At 48.6% G+C, this 7,204-nt stretch overlaps 1 pseudogene; it reads right to left on the bottom strand.

The window, feature by feature from the left end:
* Window positions 1-3,415: 3,415 nt before the first annotated feature.
* Window positions 3,416-3,853, bottom strand: LOC129687398 (peptidyl-prolyl cis-trans isomerase NIMA-interacting 4-like; annotated as a pseudogene).
* Between the last annotated feature and the right edge of the window lie 3,351 nt (window positions 3,854-7,204).

The raw sequence follows: 7,204 nt of genomic DNA, 5'->3' as shown, positions 1-7,204 counted from the left end.
TATATACTAAGAACATTAACATGGTAGTTGTTTCAGCGAAGCTGGAGAGGGGAGAGAGTTGAAGCCCTGATGCCAGGCAAAGCAGGTTGGAGGCCCTGGATAGGCAGTGTTGAATGGATGAGAGCAGCAAGATATTCTGAGGATAGGTGACATAAGAATTGAAGTCACATCAGTGCTATGAAGCAGGTAAATGGGGATTGGTAGATCCACATCAAGAAGCCTCAGGCTCTCCTTGGTGAAGGCTGAAGTGCAGCAGCCAGCTAGCAGTAGCGCTTGTAGCCAAACCTCTAGAGTCAAGCCCTTGCCCCCCACAGCCTCTCTATTAATGCTAACCACCTGGCACCTGCCATTTGGTGGCCTGATGCTGGCCAGGCCTCCTCAGGCAACTTTCATGTGACATTCCTCTCTCCTCAGCTTTCACAGGACACGGGGTTACCACTGCCTGCAGTGCTGGGAGATGAGAAGCAGGCCTCAGGGGTGAGGAGGTGTCTGTGGTGATGCCCCGGGCCTCCCTGAGGGCAGTGTTAGTAACTCTGGTTCCCACAGAGCTGGGTTTCAGAGCTTCTGGGGCAGTGACAGGAGGTGTGAAGTCCACAGAGGGCCCAAGGCTTATCTGCAGTGAAACCTCAGTAAGTGAGCCAGAGGAGTCTGCTGCTCCTGACTACCCAAACTGCAACCACTGACGTGTCACCCATGGGAAAAGTGAAGGGCTTCTCCTCACACTATTTTCTACCCATACTGGCAGAGGAACCCAGGGTAGGCACTGAATGGTCATTGGCTATCAAGGCACTGTTTCCTTCCAAGGATGTGCTTATCTCTACAAAGCATGTATGCAAAACCCCAGAGTTCCCAGATAGCTAGGGACTCAGGGTATGAGGAATAGTTGCTAATGATGCTACTGGTGGGAAACAAATAGGCTCAGAGGTTATTAACAATCTTAAGCAAAAATCTCTTAAAGCCAAAGCAACTCATGGAGTAGGCAGAGGGGCCCCTCTGTGGATCAGGTAGAGCTGTCCAAAATCTCAGCTTAGCATGGGATCTCTGTAATTCCTCTAAAGATGGAGATAATACCTATTTTACCAAAGGTTTTTCAGTTTAAATAGGTAACGCAAAAAAAAAGAAAAAAGTATTTTGTGATGAGCTAGAGCAGAGACAGAGCTAGTGTTTCCTGTCATGTGTCATGAATAAGCGGTTCTGTGCACTATTAAACTAGGTCATCATGGCCACCCCTTTAGCACTGATAAACGAGACCCTGGCATATTTTTCACTTATGTCCTGCTTATCCCACACCCTTTTGTAAACTGTGTGCCCATGTAGGGTCCTGTAGAGACCTTGATCTGAGCTTTGGCTGAGAAAGACACTTCAGTGGGATGGGTAGGCCTGTGAAGCCTCTGGGTAGACGGGTTCCCAGGGTGTGCTCAGCCCCCACTTGTGGGACAGCGGGGAGGCTTAGAGTGTGGTGTAGGGTGTCCATGGGAATCTGTGTTTGCTGGTCACTTGGAACTGTTTGTCTCTGAGGGTGATTTACGTCTCATCCTGCTGGCTGTTTGATCTCAGCCTAAAGGCTGAACACATTAGCGTGTCCACTCCACCCCCAACCTCAGGGATGGTGTGGCTAGCATGGCCTCAGAGGGATGGGTGGCAGGTCAGGCCTGACTTACAGCTGCCCTGGACAGGCAGAAGTGGCAGAGCTTGGAGGAGGGGATGCCCATCAGTGTTCTTTCCCGTAAAGCAGGGTAGCGGGTTGGAAAACAAGAGCCCTCTGAGTCAGAGATATCATAGAGATGATCCTGTAATTTACCATTCGTCAGGCTCTGAGCCTTCACTTCCTTATTGGTAAAGTGAAGTCAGGACAGCCTTCTTGAGGAGATTGGGGAGGCAATAAAGATAGATAATGGGTCCAGAGCCCTTGGTTTAGAAAAGGCACTCATAAAAATCCCTATAAATTTCATCGTTATTTAGTTGGGGGAAACTGACCCTGTCACAAGGGCCCATCCTTCAACATCAGCCTATGTGTCAAGCCACCGAAAAGGAGGTAGCAGAGGGTTGTCTTTCCAGATGGAACATGGATTCTCACTACTGAGAACAGTGGTCAGATGAGGATGAGAACAGGGGATGTGAATAGGATACAGGGGAATCAGGAGGTGGGGGAGTTCAGGCCCCAATGGCCTCTTCTGCTCTGCATCTTAACTGTCTGCATCCGGAGTAGAGGCGGGAGGTTGGGCAAGGAAGGGCAGAAAAGGCACTTAGATGAAGCTCTGTTGATCACAGGCTGCAGAGACGTTCCCTGCCAGAAGCACTAGCAGACCCTGAGAGAGCCTTCCTAATCGCCACTTATTTATCGCTGAGTGAGTGATTTCTAGGAGTGTAGCTGGGCATGGTGGTGAGCCTTGTAGTCTCAACACTTGGCAGCAAGTGAGGCAAGAGAATCTCATGAGTCCAGGGGTTTCAAGGACAGCCCAGGCAAGTTAGAGAGAAGTCAGAATGATGTGAGAAACTACAGGTGCAGAGAAGTTTCCCAAGAAAGGCTAGGAGAGCTGGCAGGGACATCACCTGGGAAATTAGCCTTTGTTTTTAAAAGGAAGAAAAGCAAAGGCCTGATGGAATATGCAGAGCAGGTGTTACAAAAACTCAACCTACATTGCCAGAGCCACAGCCTCAGAAGAGAGTGAGCACGGGACAAGTCTTCTCAACCTCGTGAACATCAGAACCTGCTCACTCCTCCTCCCCTCCCCCCACAGACATAAGAAGCATATGCTGCAATTTCTCACCTCCTCTCCCAAGTGTAGATCCATCAGTCCTGAATAGGAGTCCCTGTTCTGTATTTCCCAGCTCAGGCTGTGTTAAAAAACAAGCCTGCTCTTTGGTTCTCTAAGGACCTTTTAAGAGGTATCAGACAAGTCCTTCCAAGCTGTCCCACCTTTCTGTGATTTCAGACAAGATCCTCATGTGGAGACAGGTAAAGGAAGAGAAAGATCATCCTGCCTTCCCAAGTGGCTGAGTCGATACAAGGACAGGGTTTGGTAAGTGAGCAGGTGACAGGACAAGAGTGTCACTGAGCTAGGAGAAACAGAGGTAAACTATGAAGGAGGAGGAGGAGAGGAGGAAAGAAGGAGGGAGGAGGGGAAAGCAAGCAAGAGTGAGAGCAAGGAGAGTGATTGAGAGAAAAAATGGATAACCCCCATCTTATAGAGTAATAAGGTAACCCAGGCTGTAAGGAAGCCCATAGGACACCTAGAGCCTCAGCCCTCATCTCACTTCCAGCTGCTAGGTGTGGCTCTCAGGATAGCATGTCCCACCATTCACGGCCTACAAACTGCTGGCCATCTTAGGGAAGATGAAGTGTTACCCTAAAAACAGATGATCAGAAACTAGGGGGTGATCATCATTTTTTATGTCAGCCTTTCATATGACTTTATTTTTTCCCTTCAGTAATAGTAATATGATAGCCAAACTTTGTCTTATCTAGCAGACCTGTAAACACGGGCTTATCTCTCCTAGTTATTGGCAAGGCAAATGGTGCCTCTTGAAGGGATTCCACTGTGGACCCCTCTGGTCATCCAATTCAAGTCACCCCTTTGCCTGGCTTAATCTTCACTATCTTCTGTAGCTACTTCAGCGAATCCCATCCAAGACGTTTAACTTTTCCCTGGTTTCCATGATTTTACCGTATTTTTCTCACAGAATGTGCCTGATGTTTATACTACATTGCTACCTTCTTTGGGGCCTTGAGCCTTCTTGGCAACATAGTCACTCCAAGGAGCTCTACCTCCTTTCCCAGCTTTCTAGAACCACTTTTTCTCTTGGGTGAATCTTCATAACTTGCCTTTGAACTCTCAGCCATTACCGTCATCCTTTGGGAGCTTGCAGCCAAACGCTGGAAAGAAGAACAAGAGTTTAGTTTCTGTTGGAGTTTTGTAGCTGTTAAGACCTCAGAAATCCCATCCTTCAAGTGTACATTAACAGAAGTCCAATGTCCATGTTGGGCGGATGAGGACCTTACTTTATTCTACATCTGCTAGGTCCTACTTGGGGTACTGGGTTGGTTTGGGTATGATTTCTATCTTTGATCATTTTGACCCAAAAGGAGACCTTGAAGTCACTTTAAAGAGGCAGAATCAAAGAGTCACCGGTGGTTTAGTGTGAAAAAGAGAAAGCCCAGGAAGATTGTTGGAGGACTTCGTGGAGTGCTGAGACACTCTGGTCTGAGGAAATAGAGAGTGAGAAGCAATAAGAATAGGAATTGTTAGTGTGAGCACTGACCCGCCCATGGAATCAAGCCTGTACTGTGTGAAAATCTATCCCTAGATGCTTGAGTGATGCCTTGTGATGCCTCCCGCTCTGGGACAGCTGGAGAAGGTGTGCTGCATGGGGTAGGAGGTCAAGTCCTTCTTTTCACCCTGTCATGTCAACATTCTACGGTGCCATGAGATCCCCATTGGTGAAGTGCTTCATTTCCTATCCTGGAATATGCCTGTCCAAATGCAGAAGTATGTCAGCTTCCCAAGTATCCCTGAGTCCAATGCAAATCTGTGCAACTGTTATGTCTGGGGTGGGGTTCCCACCAAGGGTGATGTCACTGTGAAAGCATGAACATCATGTCCCACACCTTTCCAGGTCACTGGGCTGTTCCTGTAACAGGAAGACCAGTTTCCTGGCTCTGGTATCCTCTCAGGGGTCCCCAGTCCCAGTATCCTGTCTCTGAGCTGCCAGGGCATCCTGTGTTGGTCCATGGGCTTGCCGGAACCTGCGGCTGCCTTGCTTGAAGCTTGGTATCAGCTAGGTGTGTGTGGCAAGGGGGAGAAGGGATTGAAGAAGCGGCGGGACCACAGCTGTATTCACAAGCCAGAGCAGCCAGGCCTGGCATGGAGAGGAACGATTACAAAGATGTCCTTCTGTAGAACCACTGCACACATGTAGCAGATGTGCAGCTTGGACAACATGTGGGTCCCCTAACAATGGGAGTAGCGGCTGTCTATGACTCTCTTACCTGCCTTTGGATCCCTTTCCCCTAGCTGGGGAGCCTTGTCCTGCTGTGACTTGAGATGGCAGGGTGGGTTGGTGCCTCCCCACCCCCATCTCTGAGAAGAAAAAAAGAAGGGTGTGGGGGAAGGAGGCATGGGGGTGGGACTGGGAGGAGAGGAAGAAGGGGGCTGGAATCAGGCTGTAAAGTGATTAAATAAAGAAAGAGAAAAACAAAGATGGTCCTTCTGCCCCCCCCCCCAGCCACTGCCCCTGTTCCTCCTCAGAGGATTCTCCCATACATTCTCCTTCCCAGTATTCTCAACACTCCCCAGAAATTGTCCCCATGACCTTCCAAAGGCTGAGCTACATACTAGTGTGGAAGTCCCAACAGTGAAAGATGGAATGCAGGCCCAAAGTCAAAGTACCTCTAAACTCTGTTCCCAGGTACTCAATGTGGAATGAGCCTCAGTCCTGGGGCCAGAGAAGGGGTGTCTGTCTCCTCAGAATGAGACCAGATGAAGGCTAGAGTGTAGCTCAGGGGCAGAGCACTTGCTGAAGCCCTGGATTCCATGCCCAGCACTGCCACAGAAAATGGGAGAGGAAGGGTCTGAGTGCTGCAACAGGAAGCCAAGTGAACTGAGCTGGTGAACTGAACTCTGCTCGTCTGCAAGGCCCTTCCCCAAGTTCTGAGATCACAGTAGTCAGGAATAAGGACTGAGCATGTGCAGTGGGACTTCCCAGGCTAAGAAGGTAGAGGTGGAAACACACACACACACACACACACACACACACACACATACACACACACACACACACAGAGAGAGAGAGAGAGAGAAAGAGAGAGAGAGAGAGAGAGAGAGAGATGAGGAAGGGGGATAGGTGGACAGATTGGACACAATATTTAGGTTTATGTCATTTTGTTTCACTGGAGAAGCTGAACCTTGGTTGTGCTAACTTCAGAATCACCAGGCCATGTGGGTTATGGCTTCCCCCCTTTCCTCCCCTCCCCCACTTCCACAGAGACCTAGAATCACCCTTCCTAAAGTATGACCCCACTCATGCTGGGGGCCACAGGATTTGTCTTCCTATTTCTCTCCAGTGCTGAGCTCTAGGATGTTCCCTTTGGGGAGCGACCACTCCCGGGTGGCCATTCTGTAGGGATTTATAAGCCATAGGGGTCCAAAGCCCAGGAGGGTGCAGTGTGCTGGTGCAGCTCGCCATTCGGAAGGCTCCTTTCCATGACAGCTTTACTGAGTTCTAATGCACGCCCTGCATCTCACCCTCACCAGGTGACAATGCAATGTCTTTTAACAAATTCACAGCTACCTGCAACCATCCCTGCAGTCAGAGAACACTCAATCTGATGGTTCTTTGGGAGTTTGTTTGAAAACCTTCATTTTTAGTATCTATTAAAGCTCACCTTAACCATTTTTTCTTTTAAATCTGTAGGTCAGGGACTCTAGATCCATCTGCTACACTGTCCAGTGCTCTCCATTCTCTGTCTCCAAACTTGTTAACTTCCAAGCACAAACTCTCCCACTCTTCCCTCTCTCTGCCCCTGATAACCTCCATCCTAGTTTCTGCCACTGGGAGTTTGGTGACTGTAGGCACGGCATATGTGTAGAATTGCATTGTATTTGACCTTTTACGTCTGACTTATTTCAACTCAGCACAAGATCCTGAAGGCTGTTGTGTATGTTGAAATTCCCCTTTCATGAACAAATAATTATTGTTCATTATATGAGGATTTTTAAAAAATGCTGTTGTGAATAATGCTCCTTAGGGACACCAGTGTATAACAGTCTGAGTCCCTGTTTTCAGTTGTGCTTGGTTGGTTACCCCAGTACCCACGGTGATCCTGATGAGAAGTACTGAGGGGCTAGAGAGATGGCTTAGCAATTAAGACCACTTGCTGGTCATGTAGAAGACCTAAGTTTCCAGCTCTCACATGGAGGCTCACAACAGTCTGTAACTCCAGTTCCAGGAGATCTGATGCTCCTTTCTGGCCTCTTGCAAGTACTGCAGAGCACACAAATATGGTACACAGGCAAACACTCATATATATGATATTGTCTTAGTCAGGGTTACTATTGCTGTGCTTAGACAGTATGACCCAAAACATCTTGGGGGAGGGAAGGGTTTATTTGGCTTATACTTCTATATCATTGTTCATTACTGAAGGAAGTCAGGACAGAAACTCAAACAGGCCAGGAACCTAAAGGCCCTAGCTGATGCAGGG

This window comes from Psammomys obesus, unplaced genomic scaffold (assembly GCF_907164565.1).
Source record: "Psammomys obesus unplaced genomic scaffold, mPsaObe1.curated_primary_1811, whole genome shotgun sequence".
Classification (NCBI taxonomy): Eukaryota; Metazoa; Chordata; class Mammalia; order Rodentia; family Muridae; genus Psammomys; species Psammomys obesus.
Note: the sequence above shows the minus strand (reverse complement) of the source record. Positions and strands in the feature narration are given on the sequence as shown.